This window comes from Balaenoptera acutorostrata, chromosome 7, assembly GCF_949987535.1.
Source record: "Balaenoptera acutorostrata chromosome 7, mBalAcu1.1, whole genome shotgun sequence".
Classification (NCBI taxonomy): domain Eukaryota; kingdom Metazoa; phylum Chordata; class Mammalia; order Artiodactyla; family Balaenopteridae; genus Balaenoptera; species Balaenoptera acutorostrata.
In genome coordinates this window covers 351121-364560 of record NC_080070.1, presented here as the reverse complement: position 1 = coordinate 364560, position 13440 = coordinate 351121, and the positions used below count along the sequence as shown (strand labels likewise).

The 13440-nt window shown below is 42.3% G+C and overlaps 1 protein-coding gene across 5 annotated transcripts in view; it reads right to left on the bottom strand.

The window, feature by feature from the left end:
* Positions 1-13440, bottom strand: part of ESYT2 (extended synaptotagmin 2) — a 75047-nt gene that overhangs the window by 59299 nt on the left and 2308 nt on the right. The window lies entirely within an intron of this gene.

The window sequence follows — 13440 nt, the reverse complement described above, 5'->3', positions numbered from 1 at the left end:
CACCTCGGGGGTTAGGGGAGCTGACCCTCTGCGCAGCCAAAAATCTACATATAATTTACAGTCAGCCCTCCGTATCCTCAGTTCCAACCAACCGCGGATTGTGTAGTATCTGCACTCGTGTGGATCAGGTATTTCCCCAAATAATAACAGACCAAGTAAGTAACTCCAGTGGCCTCGAGGTAAACTAGTAGCTCGATTCAGAGCTGTTAGTCAATTAGCCAACAAACAAGGACACGTTAGTGATGTATTTGGCCTTAAAGGGCCCCTGGGCCACTCACTGATGAAGGAAGAGCAGAGTCATGCCATTGTGGGCCCCAAATGATTTCTGAAATTAAAAACCTATATAAACATCGGAACCAAAATATTTGGTGAGGCCATAGAATTCCGTAACTAAACTGCCCTATCGTGTGATATACTGTGTGTTTAACGACCAGGACTTGTGTTTCCCTCCTACAACCTACTCCTTCCCACCCAATCTCTTGCTTCAGTCTCCTCTACCCTATTCAACATTCACCGCCCACTTCAGAGCAGTTTCTCACCTCATCTACGCTACTCCGCCTGCCCCCACCCCTCACTTAAGGTCCAGCTCCTGGCTCACTCTTTGTTTTATTGTTAAGAGCTTGCAGGGACCCGACAGATCAATCACTGCACTTCCTCACCACTCTGCGGGTGAGGAGTCTGAGTCCCACGAGGTAGGCACTGGCCATGGAGCACGGGTGGCCACGCTGAGACTGGCCTCGGACTCCAGATCTAGCGCCTGCACCAGGCCAACTCCTGGGGTCCCTGAGGCAGTGCTGGGCCAAACTGTCCCGTGGGGCGGCCAGATTTCCTGCCCCTCCTTACACAGGAAGGGGGCTCTTGTGAAAAGTTTTAAAATCCATTTTTCAAAACCTTTTTTCTCCTCTATTTATAACACTCCCAGTGTTTTCAGGCTGAAGCTATAAAGTATAAAATGAATGAAACAAATAATACTCACCACTCATAAAAAGATAAGTTCACTACACGGTCATGTTGAACAGGTATTTCCAGAGTGTACCTGACTTGTCAGGTGACATTTCACAGATAAAATAAGTGAAGCCTTAACTGGAATTTTTCTATAGCTGTTTACTTCAAGCTCCACTGCTTAAAATTTACAAATCACCTCACACCTTGTGTTTAACAGTAATAGTATTTTCCTGAAAGCAACAATAATAGCAACAAACCCCCAAAACCATGAAACCCACCTAAACTTAAAATATTTACCCAGGGAAACATTTTGAAATAAATTATACAAGTAACACCCAACACCTGCCCTCTTTCTCCTAAACCTATCTCCCCATTCCCCGTCCAAAGTGTACACTCAACAACAGGAAGTATCTGTTCTCCTAACTTTCACAGGGAAATACACTAGGAATTCAAATCTATTTTTCCCTAAAAATAACACTGGCTTCCAGCTATGATGATCAGAGCACCTTGCAGCAACCCATTCTGCTGAGAACACTGAGAAAAGCCAGATGAGACCCGCTCACCAGCCCACGAGAGGAACGCTGGGCAGCTCAAGGCGTGAAAGATGAAAACGCAGGGCAGAAGCCCCCGCAGGGCGATGGTGTAACATTCTGTGGCTGTTTTTCCCCCATGGCTGTGGTACCAGAGGTTGAGAAATCCAGAGAAATGCAGCTAAGAAGCCAGCTGAGCTTACAGAAACCTCACCAGAGCAGGGAGACAGGAACTGGAGTTTGGGGTCAGCTGCGTGACAGGACTTGAGAGCCCAGATCCTGGGAGGGGGAGGTGAAGCCGGCTGAGTTTCCCTTCAGGCATTTGCCAAATTCTTGAGCTATGAGGGCAAGAAGCTAGCCTATAAAAAGCAAAATAGAGCTTTTACTGCACTGAGAAAGCACGGTCTGGACTCTGAGGTGGACTGAGGGCACTCGGTCAACACGGCAGGTCTTCAGTTACAGCCTCTGTTGGATGGAACCCTAAGCATGGATGGGTCCAGAACAGAGAGAGCTTTTCCCTGAAATCCACCCTCAGGCCAACTCAAACCCTACTAGGTTAAGGTGATCTGTTCCCCTTCTGCCTTTAAAGACTGGGGTGCACCCTCTCTGGAGGAGGGGAACAAACATCGTTCAGAGCAGTGGTATAGCCAGCACGTGTTCACAACCAATTCTTTGAGACTACCAACTTCCAGGGTGTAAATATTCCCGCCATGGCCAATTTCGAGCTACCAAAAGAATCTCACTAAATGTGGAGCTGAGAGGAAATGCACATAAGTCATCAGGGAATGCAAGTCAAACCCACCATGAGACACCACTTCACACCCACTATGATGACTCAGGATCAAAAAACAGAAAATAACAAGTGTTGGCAAACATCAGCAGGAATTGGAACCTTCTTACATCGCTGGTGAGAATATAAAATATCCCCACTATTATGGAAAACAGTTTGGCAGCTCTGCAAAGTTAAACCCATCAATTCCACTTCTAGGTATATACCCTACAAAACTAAACACAGGTATTCAAACAAAAATTTGTATATGAATGTTCACAACACTACTCATAATAGCACAGAAACAACTCATAAACACAGGAACAACCCAAAAAGTTCTTCCAAGGATGAATGGATAAACAAATTGGGGTATATCTGAACAATGGAACATTATTCAGCCATAAAAAAGAAACAAAGCATACTACAGGGTAAAATCTTAAAAGGTCACATATTGTAATGATTCCATTTATATGAAATATCCACAATACGTAAAATCATGGAGACAGAAAGCAAATTTGTGGTTGCATGTGGGTGCGGGTGAAGTGGGAGTGATTGCTCAAGGATACAGGGTTTCTTTTGGAGAGATGAAAATTTTGGGGACCAGACAGAGGTGATGGTTGCACAACATTGTGAAGGTACTAAATGACACTGAATAGTTAATTGTATGTTATTTGAATTTTATTGCAATAAAAATAAAAGAAATGAACTATCAAGCCAGGAAAAAAACAAGGAATCTTAAATGCATATTGCTAAGAGAAAGAAGCCAATGTGAAAATGCTACACAGTGTGTGATTCCAACTCTCTGACATTCTGAAAAAGGCAAAACTACAGACAGTAAAAAGATCAGTGGCCACCCAGAGGTGTGGGGATGGGGAGGAGGGAAGACTAGGGGGGTTGGGGGGGGCGGGGGCAGTGAAACTATTCTACAAACAAGGAGAGACTCCTAATGTAAACTGGGAACTTAATAATGTATCAACACTGGTTCAATAATTACAACAAATGTACCACACTAATGCAACACACTAATACAAGAAATTAGATGCAGGTGGTATATGGGAACTCTATCTGCTTGATTTTTCTGTAAATGAACACAAATTGAGAAAAATTGTTACTGTTCAACTTGCATTAAAAGAAATATTAAAGTGAGTTTTTCAGGCAGGAGGAAAATGATCCCAGACGAAAACTTGGAAACGAAAAAGGACTTGTCCCAATTATAGAGACCGAAAACATTGACAGCCTACCCTGCTGCCTAACACGATACTTGAGACAGCTAGGCTAACGCTGTATAACCAAGTGAGCTGGGCCGAGGGGCAGTGGAGAGGGCGTGGCCGGCAGGGACATGACCCCAGCCCGGCACTGCCTCCAGTTCTGTGTGACTGCAGTGACTGCTGAACCCCTGGGCCCTAGCCTCCTCCTCTGAAAAGTAGAAATTATCAAAATAACTAGATTAGACGATGTCTAATCCCCAGTTTCTTCCTCACCACCAAGAGACTTCCCAGTTCAAACTCTGCCCTGGGACCAAAGACAAGTGTTAGGGTGGTCTGTCCCCTCACCTGCAAAATGAGGGTAACAGGTGTCTACGTAGAGTGCTTGGAAGAGAACCTGCACACAGTGAGCACTGAATGAATGAACCATTTCCCTCATTTTCTTTCTTTCTTTTTCTTTTCTTTGGCCACTCTGCAGCTTGCAGGATCTTAGTTCTCCAACCAGGGACTGAACCCGGGCCACAGCAATGAAAGCGCTGAGTCCTAACCACTGGACCTCCAGGGAATTCCCTCCCCTCATTTTCCATTCCCTGATTTTCTCCAGAGTGCAAAGGTCTGTCCTGGGCCCTCTGGTCTTGTTATGCTGTCTACACATGCTTTCTCCATTTCTCCACTTCAAGCGTGATCTCAGCCACCCGTCACCTAGGAACTGAAGGTGTCCGGGTGTGTCCCCCAGATCTCACCTACCAGCCGCTGGCTGCTGTTTGGATAACTCCTCTTGGAACTCCCTTAGGGTTCTTAAACTCAACGTTCATAAAACAAAGTTAACAATTTCCCATCCTTATCCCTAGGCCTCCAAACTACTATTCCTATAGAATCATTCTTGGCAAATATCATCATGTCCTCACCCAGGAGCCAAGCAAGTAACCTGGAGTCGCCTTGCACTCTCGCATCCCGCCCCTTTCCTCCCTCCCTCCCAGTGTGACTCTTTGTGCTTGGATCTGGCCGCCACTCTGTCCCCTCGGTCCACCTGGACGTCACTGCCAGATTTATCTTGCTACACATGCCTTTTTTAAATCGGAACACACTACTCTTTTAAATGTTTTGGTGTTTTCCGGGCGTCATCCAGATCAAGCCCAAACTCCTGCACTCACACAGCGTAAGGCCCCTCCCCGGGAGCCTCTCCTCATCTCCCAATGCAAACACTTTGGCCCAAGTGGGCTGCCCTTCATCCAATAGCTCAGCTCCTCTCTCTCCCCCATTTGCCTCTCCAAGACCACACATAACTCTCAGGCACCAGGGCTACGGCAGAAAAAGGGAACAGCCACAGTGTTGAATCCAAGAAATGACCAACTATAAGACACACCACCACTTTTGTGCCACTAAGAAAGAAAGAGTACACTAACTGAATCACACGCGGTTGTGAGATGAATCTGAGACCAGAGATGTTAAGTGGAGGGAAAGTGCCTTTCAGAACTGATGAAACAAAGCTGAGCCGTCATCACTGTGTTCAGCCACCTTGGCTCCTGAGTATTCCAAGATGTAGGGCAGCACTGGTGGCCCTTCAAGAGATATCCACGTCCTACTCCCTACAACTTGTGAGTGTTGCCTTATGAGACAAAAAAAAAAAAAAAAGGACTTGGCAGATGTGATCAATTAAGGATCTTGGGAAATTATCCTGCATCACATGGGTGGGCCCTAATGCAATCATACGTATCCTTTCAAGAGGGAACAGAGGCAGAATTGACACAGAAAGAAAACAGAAAGCGCCGTGATGATCAAAGCAGCTGCTGGCTTTCAAGGTACAGAAGGGCCATGAGCCCAGGAACGCAGCTCCAGAAGCTAGGAAAGGCCTCCAGAGGAGCACGGCCCTGCTGATCCCTTGGTTTCAGCCCAAAGGAACTGATTCCAGACTTTGGGCCTCCAGAACTGTAAATGATAAATTTGTGTTTGTTAAGTCACCAAGTTTGCCGCGTTTTCTTACAGTGGCCCCAGTGCAGGCAGCAAGCAAAGTTGAGCTGTTACCTTTCCCCTCTTGCACCATCCACTACGAGATAACAATCTACAGATAATTCCTGTTAAAACCATCCTTCATACACACAGCAGTGCTCACTCCATTTCACCCAATATAAAACCACAATCTGATTCAAGCTATTAAGTAAAATCAACACTTTCTAATAGCTCTGGATAAATTTCAAGACCTTTACGTATGTGAAAAAATTGAGACTGTACTCTCATTTTTGTTTCAGATTATATTTGGGTTTTTGGTTTTAAAAACCCAGTACTCAGACATTAACTTAGTATTAACAGATCTTATGCATTTGCTTGCTAGGCATTTAAATGTTTATAGCACAAATGAAATAAATTAATGATCTCATAGGCAGCTCACCTCAAATATGTGTAATAATGGCAACACAGGCATTATACGACAATTTATAATTGGGTATAGACACTCCTAATAAAACAAGCAATTAGTAGCTCACTGTTCCAACAACTCACTAGGTTTACTGTGCAAACTCCATGCAAATACTGTTAGATGCTACGGCAGATATAAAAAGTCCCTGTCTTCAAACTCCTGATCCTACACACAATTACAGGACTAAACATACTTAACTAAATGATTTAACAAATATGTAGGGCTTCCCTGGTGGCGCAGTGGTTGAGAATCTGCCTGCCAATGCGGGGGACACGGGTTCGAGCCCTGGTCTGGGAGGATCCCACATGCCGCGGAGCGGCTGGGCCTGTGCGCCACAACTGCTGAGCCTGCGTGTCTGGAGCCTGTGCTCCACAACAAGAGAGGCCGCGATAGTGGGAGGCCCGCGCGCCACGATGAGGAGTGGCCCCCCGCTTGCCGCAACTAGAGAAAGCCCTCGCACAGAAACGAAGACCCAACACAGACAAAAATAAAAATAAATAAATTTAAAAAAAAAAAAAAAAAAAAAAGTAAGCAAAGTTTTGTAAGAAAACAGAAGGTACAAGTATCACTCAGATGAATAATTTTAGCAATCTCATGCTGGTATCTCAGAATGAGTGGCAGACCCGAAAACCAGTACAGAATATGTACTCCAGTGTAATATTTATGGCATGAAGCAAGTTGGACGATGTTCTCTTCCCACATTACTGGATTTATCTTCTGCAGATCCACCGTCCTCTGGGAAACCTAAAACACATCTCAACCCCTCGGATGCAAACGGAAGGAAAACAACTCCACATCTAATATAGATTAAGTTAAAACTATTACAACTGACCCAGAAAGAGGATATACATTTTCAAATCCCCACTTTAGTCACTAACCAACACTTATTCACAAGAGGAAGGAAACGACTACAAGAACTTAAAAATTTTACATGATACTGTCATAATGGCACTAACTACAGTTATCTACTGCATCAGGGCAACTGCTGCAAGCAGAGCAAGGAGAGATTAACCACAGCCTCAGGACAGAATTTGTTTTAAGGAAGAAGCAGCAAGGATGAGGGGTAATTACTTTAGGGATATACAGAGAAAAAGAGAAAGAAATTACAAGGAATACTTCAGAGTGTGACTAATAACAAAGCATTAAGGCAGATAAATTCCTAGCAACACCACCAGATAAACAAACCACAGTGAAGGAGAAGCTCCGATCTCATCTGCCCCCTCCAGCTGAAGTGGGGAGGAGGTGGCAAGGTGAGTCAGAGAAGCGCCACAGGCAGCAGGAAGCTGGCCCTTAACACCAGTGCAGCTGAAAGGAAGCATCAGTACTGGCATCACGAACCCCAGGGTACCACTAGCCACCTCTGCCACATCCCTGGGCCTTTCTTCATTCCAGCCTCACAACGACAACACAGGGTCGGGCTCATTTCAATGCCCACCTAATGATGAGGAAACTAAGGTTCTACAAGGTGTGACCAACTTGCCCAAGGCACGGAGTTGGGAGTGGGTGGGTCTCAGACAGGAACCTGCATCTATCAGATCCAGAGCCTGCTTCTCGAGTGTGTGCCCAAGCAGCCATGCCGTCACGTGTGACATGGGTACCCACGAGGGTGGCCCACACCACTCAGTGCCCAAGGGCTGCCAAGTGACACTGACGACACCAATCAGGCGGCTGCTGTTTTCAGGCGAGATCAAGGACAATGCAGTGAGCCTTCTCAGCAATCTCCAGACAGCAATCCCAACACTGCTACACAAAGCCATGACTTCAACTTAACCAACTCTCACATCCCAACAGAGCAAAGAGGAAGAAAAGCCATTGGAAGAGCAACTCTGCGTGGGAGAACTCTCTTCTTTCAAAGGTTATTTACGTAAGAGGGGATCTGGATAAATCTACTGTGCTTATTTTAACATCATACCATTCAAAAACAAACACTGCCCCCTAAAGCTAGACTTCTGTTTATAAAATTATCATGCTACTCTTATGAGTTCAAAAATAGTTCATATATCCTGGACAATCCGACAAATAGTTCAAGCAAATAATCTTTTATAACTTGAAAAGAGTAGAAAATTAAATATCTCAAACTCTAGTTTTACCTTTTCTCAACATATAGTAACTAACAATCTGATTTTCAGAATCTGTCCACCAGACATAATTTAAATAAAATAGATACTACTGCAAAAAACGAGTCATATTTCTGAAGAATAATGATATAACGTCCACAACATAATCCTTAGTGTAGGCAAATACAACATCCACGTCCCTCCAGACATACTAAAGATTCAGAAAATCACCGAAACGTTAATAACGGCTATCACTGGTTAGTAGGATTGCAGGTAGCTTTTTTCCTTTTTATTCTCCAAAGCTTAAAATGTTCTACAATGAGCATGTGTTCTTTTCATACCAGAAAAATCATGTTTTTAAAACCTGTCTAGCCATAACATAAGAAATAAAGGCAAACACGACTGCACGTTCATTAAAAGCAGAAAGATAAGTTCACTAAGTGATTGAACAAACAAAAGAACTTCAAGCTCAACTTCAATGACATTTTTACAAATAATAAAAAAGAAAGCATAATAAAAACTTCCATACTAGTATTTCCACATCTGCCATTTGTGTGGTTATCACCCATTCTCAAGTGTAGTCACCAGGTACAACAATGGCATTTTTTTAAAAAGGGAATCACTGCTGCTGACACACGGGTGCACTTAAGATGTGCTGTTACTCTGCATTGATACTTTCCTCTGGACATCTTGCGGTAATCCATTAAAAAGACACCAGATAGGGCTTCCCTGGTGGCGCAGTGGTTAAGAATCTGCCTGCCAATGCAAGGGACACGGGTGCGAGCCCTGGCCTGGGAAGATCCCACATGCCGCGGAGCAACTAAGCCCGTGTGCCACAACTACCGAGCCTGAGCTCTAGAGCCCGCAAGCCACAACTACTGAGCCCACGTGCCACAACTACTGAAGCCCGGGCGCCTAGAGCCCGTGCTCTGCAACAAGAGAAACCACCGCAATGAGAAGCCCGCACACAGCAATGAAGACCCAACGAAGCAATCAATCAATCAATTTATTTAAAAAAAAAAAAAAGACACCAGATATTGAACTACAGGTCTCAGAGGCGTCCACTATGAGTAATCATAAGACTGCCTTTCACAAAATAGGAAAGACAGGATAGCATAAAACTGAACTTATACGCACAGCTAGATCTACAAACCCTAGAAAACAGTTTTAATCCTCACCAATAAAATCTTTTACAATACACTGATTTAAAGAGTTGAGCTATTACTTCAATAAATGTACAAAATGCTCTAAAAGGCATAGTCTTTTAAAAAAATGAACATACCATTTCACCAAGTGAAAGACCTAATAAAGGTCTGCCTTTCTTTTTCCACATGTAGTTAAGAGCCTAGAAAACTTTTAAATGCTAAACCATAGTTTTCTGAACAAGTGATTTTTAGTACGGTTTATCAGTACAAATAGATGAATACACAGTAACAATTCCATTCAAAGTTGCTATAGTTTTTACCAACTACTATGATGGGTGGTTTGGAATTATGAATAATGTGTTTATATACTTTTTCTGGATTTAACAAAAATGAATGTGTATTATTTTTACTAAAAAAGAAAAAAACTACCAGTGCATACTATGACTACAACTAGGATTATCCCTAGATTTGTGTTATCACCACCTAGTAAATTTTTGAGTTTGAGGCCTTGTCTAACTCATCACCTAGCACAGTACCTGGAACACAGAAAAGGTCCAATAAATACTGGCTGAGTGAATAGATGAATCAATGAAAGCTCATTTTTGATCCCTGCACTTAAGCTGGGCTTGCTCCTTAAAATGTGATCTACTCTAGGAAAAATTCACCAAAATAGATGGTTTTCTTTAAAAAATTTACAGGACTTTTTTTTTAAACAGTTAAGGAACAAAAAAAAATTAAGAAAGAAAAACCACTGAGAGGGCAAAAGACCGTGAGAAAACTTGTGAATAAAACACGTTAAATGGAAAAATGGTTCCACGCAAGACGACCACTGACACTGTTTATGTAAGAACTATGCCCACCCAGTTCCAAAAGAGCAGGGGATAATGCAGTGCTTATGGCACAGGAAGACCCTTCAGAGTAAAACAAAACAGGCTATTTGGGGTAGGTGGACAGGCGTCTCCAGCGACCTCAAGGGTGCAGAGCAGGGCAATCCAGCAGTAATCGGCACTGCACGGGAGCTTCCACTTTCTGACTTCACAAACTGGTTCTGAGTACATCACGACGTCCCCCTCCTCCCATGTATGAACACGCCATGCCTCCCTGAGAAATGCGAGTGCTGCCCTGAGAGGCGGCCCGGCCCCAGTCTGAGCAGCTCTACTCCTCACCCCTGGGCCCAGCTGACAGTTCCTCACCTTCCTTACAGCTCCCTCCTGACAGCAGGGCCCGGGTACTCAGGTTGCTGTCCTACTGGGCTCTGATGCTTTCACCCCCCGAGATGCCTGATTTCCCAATCCTGCACTTTTATCTTGCTGTTCCCACTTATTCTTCAATGTCCTTTAGTGTGTCTATATGCACGCCCCCACCACTGACCACCTTCTGACCCACCAGGGCACTCTTCGGCCATCACACCCCACCTCGTATCTACCAGGAAGTAAGTACACACATGAGGGCAAGGTGACCTCTAACACTTCTGTAGATAGTGGGTCCTCAGATCTTTAAATGGGGAAGGAAAATTCATCTGAGGCAGCATTGTCATGGAAACCAAAAAAGGTAATGATTTAACAAAACATAACAAAACGCAAGAGACTACAAATAGTACATTCTAAAATCATGCTATGGGGAATTCCCTGGCGGTCCAGTGGTTAGGACTCCAAGCTTCCACTGCAAGGAGCATAGGTTCGATCCCTGGTCAGGGAACTAAGATCCTGCATGCCGAGCGGTGCAGCCAAATAAATAAATAAGTAAATAAAAATTTAAATTAAAAAATTTTTTTTAAAGTGGGCCTCTAAAAAAATAAATAAAATAATGCTATGATAGGATACATTTATAGAAAACAAACCAATTTATAGGTTAAATTTCCCAAACACACATTGTAATTACTTATCAGTACTTGAATTAAAGTAAGAGTTCAGAATAACTCACACAAAAAACACACATTTAGGCTATGTATATCTTTGAAGCACAATTTGTTTGTTTAGCCAATGTAGTATCAATGCTTAAAGTAACATTAGGTTTAAGATAAAAACATTTACTGAGTTACTTTTTTCATTCATAAGCCCTCCACTTTCATTAAATATTCTTTAAAATGTAAATGTTTCCAAATTTATATTGGAACAATAATTTTTTTAAATTATATCAGTTTTAGCTGGAATTCCATAAGCAAGGAGGTTTGTATGGCTTACTTTGTACTATAACTGTTCACCTGTTTCACTTCTTTATTTTTAAAAGAAATTCAATGTCTATAATATTTTTCAACAGCACTGAGATATAATTCAGATACCATACAATTCACTCATTTAAAGTGTACAATTCAATGGTTTTTAATCTATTCACAATGTCTGTGATATCATTCAAGGTTAAATGTTGCAACCAATGTAGAAATCATGAAAACCCACAGAGAAAATAGGTAAGAGGTTCACCAGGCCTAAGGAGAACACTAACTCACTAGTCAGTTGTTCATAATCGGTTCTTCACAGGATCAAGGTCTATATTTTATAAACATATTTAATATAATTTAACACAACATGTATTAACTTAATATAATTCAACATAAATATACTATATTTTCAATTCCTGTATCTACTTAAATTATATATAGTTCAGTCCTAGCTCCCATCTTGAATATAAAGTGAGGCTAATATTCATCTGATGCAGAAAAACCAGAGCACACAACCTGATGGGTGCATATATCCTAAATTTAAATCCAGTTTTTACCTTAAACTAAAAAACAAATAGTTACTGCTTTATGTCCAGCAACGATGGGGCCTCCTGCTCTAACTTCATGAAGCACTTAGCATAACAGCAATGTTGAGGGTGACTGTCCTTTTCCTCTTTGATAGACAGCAGTAGTGTGCACATAAACAAGAAACCCAAAGATTATCCACATCCCCTTCACAGCTTTGAGGAGGTTCTAACATCTTCTCAAAGCACATAACTGCTCTAGGATCTAGATGCTGAAGTTGCAACCACAGTTTAAAATAGCTAAACTGTGGATCCTGATTTAGCTACAAGTCTGTTACAAGTGTTCACAAAAATTTTTTAAACTATAAGTCAATGATTAACACTGAGAATAAAAGTACTTGCCCTTCCTTTACATGAGACCAAAGTGCATTCTTTTCTTTTGTCCATTTGGTTCTTAGCCTACACATATTAAATTTTGGCGAGAGTTAAATTCTCCTGAACTTACCAGAAGAACCATGAGAAGAAAGCTCTCCCTAAAGAAAAGCTGGTGCATAATAGTAAAAACAGCAGAACACAGAAGTTCACTATGCTTTAAATCTCAATCATCAAAGTATTCGAGGAATAAAAGACCAGTTGTCATTTATGACAGGTTTGGGTCTCTACTTATTTGCAGCCATGGAATCAGCATTTATTGGCAGTAGTGAAAGCAGGAAAAGGACAGACTTCACACCAAGTTCTAATTTTTCAAATAAACAAAAACAGCAGTGGACAATCACCCCTACTCGTGTCTATAAAAACTCTTCAACAATATTCTTCAACCATAGTCTAATTTTACAGGGCCCAATTAACAAGGGGAGACCACTGGTACAACAAAAAGGCCAGTCCTCAATCTGTCATCTCAAACCTGGGTTCGAGCCCTGGTCTGGGAGGATCCCACATGCCGCGGAGCAACTAGGCCCGTGAGCCACAATTACTGAGCCTGCGCGTCTGGAGCCTGTGCTCTGCAACAAGAGAGGCCGCGACAGTGAGAGGCCCGCACACCGCGATGAAGAGTGGCCCCCGCTCGCCGCAACTGGAGAAAGCCCTCGCACAGAAATGAAGACCCAACACAGCAAAAATAAATAAATAAATAGCAAACATTTATTTCTCAAAAAAAAAAAAAAAAAGAAGGAATAGTAATGTGGTTTACATTAAAGCTGTAGGATCAAGGTCTTACAGAATTATCACATTGAGAGCCATTTTTCATATCCTAATAGCCTTAATTTGAAACAGTATATTTTTTCTCCAAGTATTCACATTTGTTAATCATCTCATTTTACAGCCAATATAAATTTTTACTTTACTAAATAAACAGAAGAAAAATTGTCAGTGAACACATTCAAAAGTGAGGTTAGGAAGTGAGCACGTTAGTTTTGCTCTGCTTCTACCCTGCTGTCAATCACAGCTGTCAATGACACACTATGAAATCCGTACAAACATATGTTGTTCAAAGCAAAATATCAGCCCAAAGTTCTGAACCCCAAGAACCTAAGTATGTACAGTAAAAATCAAAGAACTACTAATACAGAAAACTTAACTCTTCTTATGCACGGACTCCCTGGCTACAGCACAACAGCAGGTCCACTTCTAGACAGTGTAATTCACTGGTTTTGTCGTGAAACCAACACATGGGTATTACAATAAGAAAAAGT